We start from the raw sequence: 14,543 nt of genomic DNA on the forward strand, positions 1-14,543 counted from the left end.
CTACCATACAATGCTTTAATTATTGTAATCAAACTCTACCAAAGGTAGATGCTCAACCCAATTGCCACCATAATCAATCACACATGCACAAAACATGTTCTTCAATGTCTGAATATTCCTTTCTGCTTGTCGATCCATCCGCGGATGAAAGCAGTAATCAGACTAACCTTAGTCCCCAATCCCCTCTGGAAAGTCCACTAGAAGTGAGATGAAAATTGCATACCACGATCAGAGATGATCAAAACAGGTACCCCATGCAGCTTTACAATCTCCTGCTGATAAAACCACGCATAATACTCAGCCGAATAGTTAGTCTTCACTAGTAAGAAGTGATTGGACTTTGTCTTTCTATCCATGATGACCCACATTGAATCAAATTGGTTCCCTAACCGGGGAAGACCGATAACGAAATCCATATTGGTTACCTCCTATTTTCATTTAGGCAAATCAATCTCTTGATACAAGCCCCCAGGTCTTAGTGCTCAACTTTAACTTGTTGACATACCATACACTTGGCCATAAAATCAGCCACATCCTTCTTCATACCATTCCCTAATATATCTCCTTGAGATCATGATACATTTTTGTCAAACCGAGATGAAGAACATAGCGCGATTCATGCGCCTTAGCCAAAACCTTTTGTCGTAAACCATCGACATTAGGAATGGATAACCTCCCTTAGTACCATAAAGTACCATCATTACTGATCTAAAACACCATACCCTTTGCCCACCAATATCACTCCTGATTTTTATCGTTATAGGATCTAGTATTTTCTTCTCCTTGATCTCTGCACCAATAGAAGATCGAACCACTTCCTATACCATCACACCACCCTTTTTGGAGTTCCAGAGATGAACTCTAAGATTAGGCAACCGGTGAATATGCTTCACCAATTCTCGCTTCTCCTTTTCCACATAAGCTAAACTCCTCATGGACAACCTGCTAAGAGCATCAACAACTACGTTAACTTTACCTGGTGGTAGTGAAGACTCATGTCATAGTCTTTGAGAATCTCCAAACATCTCCTCTACCTGTGATTTAGCTCTTTTTGAGTGAACACATACTGTAGACTCTTATGATCAGAAAAGATGTCCACGTGCACTCCATATAAATAATGCCGCCAGATCTTCAAAGCAAAAACCACTGCTAAAAGCTCCAAATCATGAGTAGGACCTCTATGCACCTTCAACTAAGCCTGTCAATCGAGTCGATTCAGTTCAAATCGAAACTGACCCAGCTATTGATTCCGTATTTTGGGTCGGTTCAGTATTGGTTTATGTCTAAATGGGCCAGTCAGGGCCTAATAGTAAAAAATTCCAATTTAGCACATGACCAGCCCACTAAGCATAAAATCGGTCTTGACCGGTCAAAATCGGCCAAATTCTAAAAAAAATATTAAATTCGAAATATGTATTTTCCAATTTATACTATATATACACACCTATAACTATAATTTATAAATTTTAAATACGTTAAACAATAAACATATAACATATATACATTACAGATTATACTACTTTAGAAAACACATACACATGTATACAATTAAATAAATATATACTACTTTAGAGTTTAGACTTTAGTCTATACTCCATATAAAAAATATATACACATATATATGTATAATAAAATATATATAGTACTTAAAATACTACTTGAAACAATATGCATACAACATATATACATTATATATATATACACACTACTTTAGAAAACATATACACATGTATATATTAAATATATACTACTTTAGAGTCTATAGAAAACATATACACATATATACGTACAATATATTATATATACTACTTAAAATACTACTTGAAATAATACACATACAACATATATACACTATATATATTACTACTTTAGAAAACATATACATATGTATACATTAAATATATACTACTTTAGAGTCTATAGAAAATATATACACATATATACGTACAATATAATATATATACTACTTAAAATACTATTTGAAATAATATACATACAACATATATACACTATATATATACTACTTTATAAAACATATATACATATATACGTCATAAAATATATACTATTTTAGAGTTTATAGAAAATATATACACATATATAAGTACAATATAATATATATACTACTTGAAATAATATACATACAACATATATACACTATATATACTACTTTAGAAAACATATACATATGTATACGTTAAATATATACTACTTTAGAGTCTATAGAAAATATATACACATATATACGTATAATGTAATATATATACTACTTTAAATAATATACATACAACATATATACACTATATATATATACTAATTTAGGAAACATATACACATGTATACGTTAAATATATATTGCTTTAGAGTCTATAGAAAATATATACACATAAATATGTATAATATAATATATATACTACTTGAAATAATATACATACAACATATATATGCTATATATATACTAATTTAGAAAACATATACACATGTGTAAGTTACATATATATTACTTTAGAGTCTATAGAAAATATATACACATATATATATATATATATATATATATATATATACTATTTGAAATAACATACATACAACATATATACAATATATATATATATACTACTTTGAAAACATATACACATGTATACGTTAAATATATACTACTTTAGGGTCTATAGAAAATATATATACATATATGTAGAATATATAGTTATATACTACTTAAAATACCACTTGAAAGTTGAAAGCTATATACATTACATGTTATAGTACTTTAGAAAATATACATTATACACACATATATACATACAAGATTAAATGTATACTACTTAATATAATAATACTTGAAGTTTTGAACATATACTCAAAATTTACAATTTTACACACAACACTTAAAAGATAAACTTAAAGTATTTTTATATGTCAATACTAGTTATCTAGGTAATATTTGCCAACATTATTTTTATTTTTCATTATATGTATATATGTTTGTTATATTTATTACTTAGTGTAAAGTTTGACAGTAATATATTAAAAGTATTTAATTCAAACTGGACATTCAATTTAAATAAAAAAGAATAAATAACGAGTGAATGAATGTTGTATTTTATTGATTGCAAAATGATCAAAAACTTATAATTTACATGAATGAAAAATCTATAAATTTTGCATCATTTTTTTTCAACTCATGCATGTTAATATTAACAGGAGCTGCCATAGGAAAGTCAAAATCAACGGGGGCAAAGGCTAAACCATGCATTGGACTTGATTGTGCTGAGTTCCCTCTTGAAGTCATACTTTCTTCAAGATTCTGTTCGTCTTTCGGCTCCTTCCCGGTTCCTTGATTTCTTCGTTCTGCTCTAATACAATCTCTAAGGTGAACTAGAACATTCATAACATTTCTTCCCAATGAGTGCCGGTTGTCTCTAAGCTGTTGTCGTCCTTGACTAAAAGGACTCTCTGATGCAACGGTTGATATTGGAACATTCAATATATCTCTAGCTAATCTTGAAAGCATCGGATATTGTCTTTAATTATTCTTCCACCAATCTAGCACGCAGATCCTTGCTCTACGATCCTCTATCGTTTGTCGAAGAAAATACTTAAGCTCTTTCCGAGAATTTATTCTGTGTGATGAAGGTTGTACCCTGTCCCAAATATTTTAATCAAAAAGTAATCAGGATAACTACTATGTGCTGGCCTTTTATAATATGATGGCTCTTCGGGAGCTTGAGGAGTAACAGTTGGAGTGATATTTTCCGGTATGACTTCATCAAGTAAATTGGCATAATGGTTATATAATGCTTACATGTAATTGTTCGCATCACTCATAGCCATAAACAAAGAAGGTTCTTCTAGTTGTATCTCTAAAGCATATAAATAATAGAGCTAAATTCGGCCATAGTATTATATTTCATAAATGGATTTATTATAGCACCAATCAAATAAATTGGGGGAAGCAGATAAAAATATTTTTTAAATTTAGCAATCATAACAGTAATAGCTTCTTTGTAACCTTCTTTATTCTTATATTCATTAAGCAAACAAGAACTGTAAGCTAAATAAGCTAAAATATTACAAACAGTAGGATAATAAGCACCAGAGAATTGAAAAGTAGCTATATAAATTTTTTTCAAAAATTTAACAAGATCATCAATTGCACCCAATCAGAATCATATAGCATACACTCAGGAAAAGAATCAGAATATTGATTAAAAGTCATTGTAATAGGAACTTTATAAGCAAGACAAGTTTTTAAATAAGTATAAGTAGCATTCCATCTAGTATCACATTCTTCAAGAATAAATATCGATCTAAGTCCATTTAGTTCGCATTTGATTTTAAATTCTCTCACTCTATATTTTCGATCATTTTCTTGAATAAAGCCAACAACAAGACGGATCTTTTCAATATAAAGCTAAAAAAATTCATGACCATCTCTTACTATTAAATTATATATATGACAAACACACTTACCATGAAATATTTTGGGTAATGACGGAGAAAGTTCAACTTTCAACAACAACTCAACAGCAGTCTTATTGTTAGATGCATTATCAAAAGCTATACATAAAACTTTTTTATTGATACTGTAATATTTTGCTACTTTAAAAATAGATTCAAGAATAAATCTTCCAGTGTATCTATGATCTTCATCATACAAAAATGCTAGAATATGTTTTTGCATAACAAAATTACTATCTATCCAGTGACAAGTAATTGTTAAATAATTATTTTTGTTAACAGCACGACCAAGATCAGAAGTTAAAGCAATTCTACATGAAATATTTTTTAATAACGCAGACAAATAATAAATATATTGTGCATGAAGTCTAAAAATATCAGTCCGACAAGTACTTCTAGGAATACCTGTAAATATAGAATTATAAATTGCTTGAATATAATAATAAAAGCATCCGAAGAAGCAAAAATGAAAGGCAAACAACCCACAACTATCATTTTCGCTATTTCTTCTCGGTCTTTCATTTTACTATAGTGCTTAACTAATTGACCGGTTGTTGCGTTCAATCTAGTTTTTGCTTGCCCATCAACAACCTCACCATCTTGTGCAATACTTAACTCTCTTACGTGTCTATCTCTTAAATGTCTCATCAACGAACCTGTACCCCCTTTATTGCCTCCGGTTTAATGCTCATATACAATTTCACAAATATTACATTGTACCTTACTTTCTCCTTCTATTTTCGAAAAAAAATTCCCATGCAATACTAGTTCTTCTTCAAGATCTTGCAGGGGCACGACTGGGAGGATGGGGAGAAAGATTAACCGATTCGGATCTAACATTAGCATTTCCAACTCGGGTGTCTCACCAATATTTTTATCATCTATATCTAAATTAACAACATCTACTTCATTCTCTTCTATACCATAATTATCCTGAGTTTCTATATAATTCTTGTGAGAACCTACACCTATTTTCTCCTCAAAAGGTTGACTAACTGGTACCGAAGGCACGCGAGTATATCTAGTACTTGAACTACCTCTACCTGAACCACCACCAATTTATTTTTTACTGCTACTGCCACTTCCGTGATAAAATTTTTTAACACTTTTACTGAAGTTTCTTAATTTATCCATATTATAAATTAAACTAAAAAATATTCAAAACACACAAAGATAATAAAAATAAATATTCAACAATTAATACACTAATTAAAAATTAAAAGTAAGAGATGGAACACCAATACCAAATTTTGGAAGTATCCGAAAGTTACGACTTTAGAAAACTTCCATTTGTATTTGTAATCACAAAATTAAAAATTAAAATTGAGCACCTTAGGAGATAATTAGAATATTTGAGAGAGACTGAGAGAATGAGAGAATATGATTGTCTGAAAATGATTTGAAAATTTAGGGTTTTTATAGAAAAATTTTTGAATTAATTTTTTTTAAATAATTGAAATTAGGCCAAATGGCCGTTGGACCCCAAACAACATTATAGCCGTTGGGCCAACGGTCCATTTGACCATTGGAAGCTGCCAGCCCACCAACTCTCTCAATATATAAATTTTTTTATTAGGTCGGTTCAGTCCGGGTAATCGGTGGGCCTGGTCTGGTTTTATTACTGGGCTGTTCCATCGGGCTTGCTAATTGAGATGGCCCAGCCCGGGACCAGCGGCCCAATAATCTGGAGGCCCATCGAGCCAGGTCATACTGGGTCGAACCTCTAAACGGGCTGAAATAGGCCAGCCAAACCCAGTTGACTGGTTTAACTTCAATTGCCTGGTAACATAGGCAATCACTTTCTCATGCTGCATCAAAACGCAACCAAGTCCCACTCAGTACACATCACAATAAACCACTAACTCCTCATTACCTTCAGGCAATGTCAAAATCAGAGCCGAAGTTAGCTTATCCTTCAGCTTCTCGAAACTACCCTCACAAAAAATCTGACCAAAAAAAACTTTACCTTCTTTTGAGTTAACTTAGTCAATTGAGCACCATCGTCAAGAAACCTTCCATGAACCGCCTATAATACCCAGCCAAACCCAAGAAGCTCCGAATATCGATTTGGAGTCATGGGTCTAGGCCACCTCTTCACCACCACAACCTTTTGTGGATCCACCATGATCCCCTCACTATAAATAATATGACTAAGAAAAGTTACAATGTACAACCAAAACTCACACTTAGAGAACTTGGCATACAAATGCTGCTCCTTCAAGGTCTGCAACACCACACAGAGGTGATTAGCATGATCCTCCTCACTCTTAGAATACACCAAAATGTCATCAATGAACACAATGACAAAAAGATGCAGAAACTACCTGAAAACCTTGTTCATCAAATCCATAAATGCCGCCGGGGCATTAGTCAAACCGAATGACATAACCAAGAACTCAAAGTGCCCATATCGAGTACAAAAAGCCGTCTTAGGGATATCCTCCTCCTAATCTTAAGCTGATGATACCCAGACCGAAGATCTATCTTAGAAAAGAATTTGGCACCTTGCAACTGGTCAAATAAGTCATTTATCCTTGGGAGAGAATACTTGTTCATAACCATTATCTTATTCAACTGTCGATAGTCAATGCACATCCGAAGGAAACCATCCTTCTTGTGCACAAATAAAATTGGTGCACTCCACGGGGATACAGTAGGATGGATGGAACCCTTATCCAAAAGATCCTTAAGTTGCTCCTTGAGTTCCCTCAACTCAGCAGGACCCATTCTATAAGGAGAAATAGATATTCGACGAGTGTCCAGAATCAAATCAATAACAAACTCTATCTCCCTATCTGGAGGAACACCGGGAAGATCATCCGAAAACACCTTAGGAAACTCATTTACCACAGGAACCGAATGGAAAGAAGGACCTTTTGAGTTAGAATCCTTAAGTCAAGCCAAATGATAAAAACACCCTTTAGAGATTAAACTCTGAGCTCTAAGATAGGAAATAAAACTTCCCTTAGGAGCTAGGAAACCACCCTCCCACTCTATAATCGGTTCACCAGGAAACCTAAAGACAACCTTACGGGTCCAAAAATATAAAGACACGTAATAAGAGTGTAATTAATCCATTCCTAGAATAACATCAAAATCCACCATATCAAGATTAAACAAAACCACCAAAGTATGCCTACTACAAACAGATACCACATACCCCTATAGACTCTTTTCGGAACAATCGAGTCACCTACCAGGGTAGAAACAGAAAAAGGATCCAAAATATTCTTAGAATCAAAACCAAAATATACAGCCTCACATAAGAAAGAGTGGACCCCGGTTCAAGCAAGCAATATACATCACGAAAAAAGAATTATAACATACCAGTCACGATATCAGGTGATGCCTTAGATTCTTACCGAGTAGCAAGAACATATAACCTATTCTGACCTACACTGGTACCAAAATTAGAAACTGATGCAAAAGTAGTACCTTTGGTGAAGGAATAGAAGATAAAGCAACCAGAGACTTACTCGCTCTCGAAGTACCCTTACCAACCAAAAAATTTATGAGCATATGGCCTGGCTGACCACATTTGAAATATCTCTCCCTTCCTTTATCACAAAAACCTCTACGCAACCTACCACAAAACCGATAAGGAGGGCATGATGAGGCCGACTAGGCGCCAGTTTCCTGAGATTAGGCACCCTATTCCTAGAAATTATTGCTACCCTACTGACGCTTATCACTCGACTTCTTCGGGTAAGAAGCACTATCAGTGGAGAAGGAACCAAAACTCTCTTATTTCTTCTTTGGCCACTTACCACCATCCCGACCACCTTGCTGTAGAGCACTACCCTATTCAGATGACCTGAACTTTTACCCTGTCTTTCCCCAAACTTAGCCTGCTTCCTCTTTTCTTCCTCCACCCATTGCATATGATCAACCAATCTAGAAATATCTATGTCCTTGATCAGCAATGCAGTTTTGCTTTCAAGGATCAAATCTCGAGATAGTCCAAAAGAGAACTTTCACATCCTGGCCCTCATATTAGACACCTATTCCGGAGCATACCGAGAAAGCTAATGGAATTTCAAGGCATACTCCTTGACAAACATCTTTCCTTATCTTAGATTGACAAATTCCTCCACCTTTGCTTCCCATAACTCTTGAGAAATGAAGCAATCTAGAAAAGCATCAGAGAAAGCCTCCCATAAAGTCAACTCCTCAACATCACCTCTCGCTCTATCATACTCCTCGTACCACTGGTATGCCACATCTTTAAGCTAAGAAGAAGCAAAATTCACCCCTTCCACATTCATGGCGTGCATTACCTTGAAAATTTTCTCCATTTCATCTAGGGTTCCCTGAGGATACTCCTCTACCTTCACACCAGTAAAAGTATGAGGATTTATTTTCATAAACTAGCCAACCCTGGTGGACTCAACAGATGACACACTAGATGCACCCCGCTTAGCTTGAGCAACAACCAACTGAGCAATAACATAAATTGATTAGCAAAATTCTGCATTAGTTACCTCACCTTGAGGAGTACTAGTAGAAACTAGTGAAACTCCAGAAATATTAGGGACTGGACCCCTAGACTGAGTATAGATCACCAGTTGAGACAAAAGCGTTACCTTACACCTCAAATCGTCGAGGCATGATATGAAAAATAAACAAACCAGGATTAGAGAAGATTCCAGGACTTAGACTCCAAGCTTGAAAATAGAATACCAAGAAAGTGAAACAATCCTAAATGCCTTGTATCCTCTCCCTTATGAGTATGGTGCGCTACCAACCCTAAAAGAGACTCTACTAGACACGGCTTTGTGGACTCCCCAATTGACCTTGAACCTAAATCTCTAATACCAACTTGACATAACCCGGCTCAAAGCCTTGTCGTAATGGGCATCGTAAGTCCAATGACTGGAGACCACCCTCGTTACCCAGACCAACCTCCAACCGCCTTCCTTGAGTTGGCTGAATTTTGAATATTTAACAAGATACCATAATTGTCATAACCAAACTCTACGATAGGTCTGGGATCGAGACCAATCCAAATGAGTCCAACTATCTAAACCCAACCAAATATTACCATAACCCAAAATCGAAATCAAACCAAATGATAACCAAGTTCCTGTGCATAACATAATATAAAAGGATGGAACAATCATAAATCCAGTTCAACGGTACTGGCCTCAATACCAATTCCAATACTAAGGCTAACTGCAATACCAACCCCGCCTATTTGAACCCATAGTAGTCACAAAAAAGCCTCTAACTAAAAGAAAGCTAATATCTAATTGGGATATGCCCTAACCATAGACAAAACCAATATCCATAAAGTAGCCAAACAATGTAAAGATGTGCATGAAAGAAATGGAGCCTTCCAAAATATGAAAGCTTACCACTTTAATATAACAACTGATCCCAAAGTTTGATCACTATACAAGAGGGGTAAAATGGCCGGTTCCTTTATCGCATGGGAATACAGTCGCCCAAAGATAGGTTAGAGGGTGAATGCTAGCAAGAAACTCAGGATAAAGATAAAATAACACCGTACTGTCAAACCAAGTAAACTAACCATATGAAAATAAACCACACATACGTACATATATATATAGTTATACCGAAAAAAAGAACTGGGCTTAGTATGCATTTAAAATCATTAGCCTAGGTATGTGTAGCTTAACCATTCTAGAGCCACCCACGGGCTATATAGGTCTGCTGTAACCCCCCCGAACCGATCCCTATACGTGTAGACACATAAACTGGAAAACCATAAGAGTAGGGGATTCCCAAGCACCCTTCGCTCACCATGATACATCTGGTTGCTATGAACAACTCTTCATGTCGGCAAGCATGAGTTTTCAGTGCCTGTCCAATGAACTCGCACCTTCACAGTTAGCTATCATACCCCATCATGATTGCTTAATTAAAACCATTTACATTCAACCAAACCATTAGTCCATTATTATTAACCAAGGCTATAAGTAGTGGTATTGTTATAGAGACTATATCTTGCAAGCAATGTCATTAGCCATCCTTTTTATGTAAAGGGATTCCTATGTACCCACAGATTAAATTATCAAGTTAACTTGAGGGAATCCCATTTACCCCACAAGTGTTCCATTATCAAGTTTGCCTGGGGAAATCTCGTGTACTCCACAAGGATGTTTATTTAACCATAATCATGACCACTAAAACTTAGAATTTAAACTATTTACATCATTTAGGGGTTCCATTACCAAACCATACCATGCAATAGTTCCATTAAAAGTTCAATAATATAGTAAAAGTATTATCATAGGTATTTTATCAAACATGTTGGGGGCTTAGTATTTCCAAAACCAATTTCAATTACCAATTAACCATTCCTATGCAACCAATTGTCCAAACCACTATTAAGGCATGTACAAACATAATTAAAGCAAGGGAAAACCATAACCGAAAATTTAGTACAAAACCCCAACACATATTTGAAAACCCTCAAACCATACAATAATCATACCATGAAAAAATTATTTAAAAATGCCTTTAGTTTGAACTAACAATGAGGGAGGAGTAACTTTCCTTAGATTATAAAGATGATGCAGAGAAATCACTTAAGCAAGCCCCAAATTGCTCCTCTAGATGAAACCCTAGCCTTCATTTACCCAATAACTTTAGAGAGAATTAGAGAGTGTTTCTAAGTGTTTTAGATTAGAATAATACGATAAATAACATCCCAAGTGTGATATAAGTCATGGGTTCATAATGGGTTAAGAGGAAAAATGTCCATATTACCCCCAACTTAACTGCATAAAAACCCCACAGGTGGGTACGACTCAACTATACTGGTGTGTTTATTTAACCATAACCATGACCACCAAACCTTAGCATTTAACCATTCCAAACCATTTAAACTAATACATTATTTAGGGATTCCATTACCAAACCACACCATGCAATAGTTCCATTAAGAGTCCAATAATTTAGTAAAAGCATTCTTATAGGCATTTTATCAAACATGTTGGGGGCTTAGTGTTTCCAAAACCAATTCCAATTACCCATTAACCATTACCATGCAATCAATTGTACAAACCACTATTAAAGTATGTAGAAAAATTATTAAAGCAAGGGAAAACCATAACCAAACATTTAGAAACACATATTTGAAAACCCCCAAACCATACAATAATCATGCCATGAAAAAATTATTTAAAAATGCCTTTAGTTGGAACTAACAATGAGGGAGGAGTAAATTGCCTTAGATTATAAAGATGATGGAGAGAAATCACCCAAGCACGCCCCAATTTGCTCTTCTAGATGAAACACTAGCCTTCATTTACCTAAGAACTTTAGAGAGAATTAGAGAGTGCTTCTAAGTGTTTTAGATTATAATAATTCGGTAAATAAAATCCCAAGTATGATATAAATCATGGGGTCATAATAGGTTAAGAGGGGAAATGTCCAGATTACTCCAACTTAACTGCATAAAATCCCCGTAGGTGGGTACGGCTCAACCATACTGGTCGTACCTTTCAATACGAGTGGTACCCTCCACTTGTACCCTAGACCTCCATTAGAACCCCCACACTGGTCAACATATGAACATTCAATAGAAATTATATACAAGGATTTGACTAGTACCCTTAACCCGTACCCACAACAAAACTAAGAAGAGTTGACACTATCCCACATACGAGTGGGACAATATGATTTGTACCCCATATCATAACCCATGGTGAGCCACTCGTACTTAGATCCAAGTTACTTTATGAAGTATCAGATTAAGTTAATAAAAAACCTAAACCAAATGACTCGTATCTAACCACACGACTCGTACCAACCCAAGTCGTACCCATTCCAGAAACTAATCCAACCTACAAACCATCACTAGTTAGCATACGACCAAGGCATACAACTCATACCTAATTATACGACTGGTATGCACCAGTTGTATATTATCCAACACCCAAAAATCTAGGAAATTTTCTGAGGGTTAAAACCCAGGGTATTTTAAAATATAAGATGGGTTTTAGACAGGGGGATCTTATGTTCCCTATGTCTTTGTGCTTGCCTTGGAGTATTTGAATAAATTTCTTAAAATCTTGAATGCTAATAGGAGCTTTCAATTCCATCCTAGGTGTGCCAAATTGATAATCATATAATAAGTTGCCAATGAACCTTACTGTTTTGCAAATGTGATGTACAGTCTGTGGAGATTATGTTTCAATGCTTCTAAGTATTCTCCCAAGCTTCTGAGTTAGAGGCTACTTTTTAGAATTGCTCCATCTACTTTAGAAGAGTGAATATAGTGATGCAAGACCAAATTCTTGAAGTGCTAAGAATGCCTAAAGGGGAATTACCAATTCGGTACTTGAGGGTTCCACTTAGTACAAAAAGACTCTCAATATCTCAATGTTAGCAACTACTTGATAAAATGTTAGGATGGATCACCTGTTGGACAACAAAATGTATTTCATATGCAGGTTGGTTGCATCTCCTTAAAGTAGTATTGTTCTCTATTTAGACTTACTGTCGCAATTATCTTACTGCCCAAGAAAATAATAGAAGTGATTGAGAGGATGTGTCAAATCTTTTAGAAGACTGGTGGGCTAGATATTTAAAGAAAACACTTCTAGATTGGGATAAATTATGCCTACCAAAATTTGCAGAAGGTATGAATTTGATTAATTTGTGAATATGGAACAAAGCAGATTTATGCAAGCTGCTGTGGAGCTTGAACAATAAGAAGGATATCCTATGGATTCAATGGGAGCACACTTATATATCAAGTCTGATACCACATGGGGGACTTTCTCTAAGCAAGCTAGTTGGGTTATTCAACAAATATTCAAAGCTTAAAAGTACATTGAAGAGGTTGGTATGGTTGAAGATGATCTACACAATACGTAAAAGTTCTCCATTAAAGACATGTATAAGGCCTTAGTTGGGATTCACCCAAAGATGGAATGATGAAGGTTGATTTGGAACAACAGTGGGGTTCCTAATTGGTTGTTTATCTTGTATCTAGAAGCATATAAAAAACTCTATGTAAGAGATAGGTTGCTAAAGTGGGGCATATCAGTCGACCTGAAGTGCCCTCTATTTGAGGCAGAATTAGAAACTATCGAGCATCTTCTATTCAAATGACAACAACAACAAAAATCTAGAGCAAACTACTCCAATGGCAAGGTATAACTAGGAGTACTCGGGGTTGGCTGGAAGAAATGAATTGGTGTGTAACCAAGTGTAATAGTAAAAGTAGTACAACCATTTTGTGTCACACAACTTTGGCAGCCACTATTTACTATTCCTGGATTGTGAGGAATCAAGTGACATTTTAGAGGAGTAGAGGACCATATAGTAACCTTGTCAAGCAGATTATCCAAGAGGTGTTTTTCCGAGCAAGTTTACATCCTAAATTAGAGGGTAGGATTCTAAGTTTGAATAGGTACCAGAGTAGATAGATTTATTATGTGTGATTTGTTTTGTTTGAAGTAGTATTGAAGTTGCACAAGCTGGGGATCCTTGGGCTTGTGTCTTGACAGCTTGACTGCCTTTTAGCTCTGTAATTCTATACGTGGTTTTAAATGAAATGTTTATTTACCAAAACAATTATAGGTCATCTTCCAATGATATATTTTATTTTTCAAAAATACATTTAAGTTCTAAATATTATATGGGTAAACACAACCTCAACTCCAACTCCAAATTTGAAATTTCAAATAAAGTGATTTTGTTTTCATTTTCATGGCTAAATGCCTACTAAGTACTCATATTCACACCAATCTTCTGTACATTAAGGGACTTTTTTAAAATGAAAAAGAAGGCCAAATGTCTCGAACTTTCAAATATGATTAGTATGTACTCATGCTATACATTATGGATAATGGATTCCTTATCTTTAGAAGTTGGGTACATATATACCCTTAATGGCAAGCCACATGACCTTTCTTGAAAACTAACTTATTCTTTCTTAGATTAAATAGCTCATCCATATTGAACCCGCTTTTTGTAATACCCCATAAAATTATAGACGAGTTTCTAGCTATTCGTCTAATGTTTAGAAGTCCCAAGTCATTTAATTTACACTAAGTACAAGTGACATGGCCTTTTAAGACCCCAAGATTTCAAACGTTTAATTTTTGGCC

This window comes from Capsicum annuum, chromosome 7 (genome assembly GCF_002878395.1).
Source record: "Capsicum annuum cultivar UCD-10X-F1 chromosome 7, UCD10Xv1.1, whole genome shotgun sequence".
Classification (NCBI taxonomy): domain Eukaryota; kingdom Viridiplantae; phylum Streptophyta; class Magnoliopsida; order Solanales; family Solanaceae; genus Capsicum; species Capsicum annuum.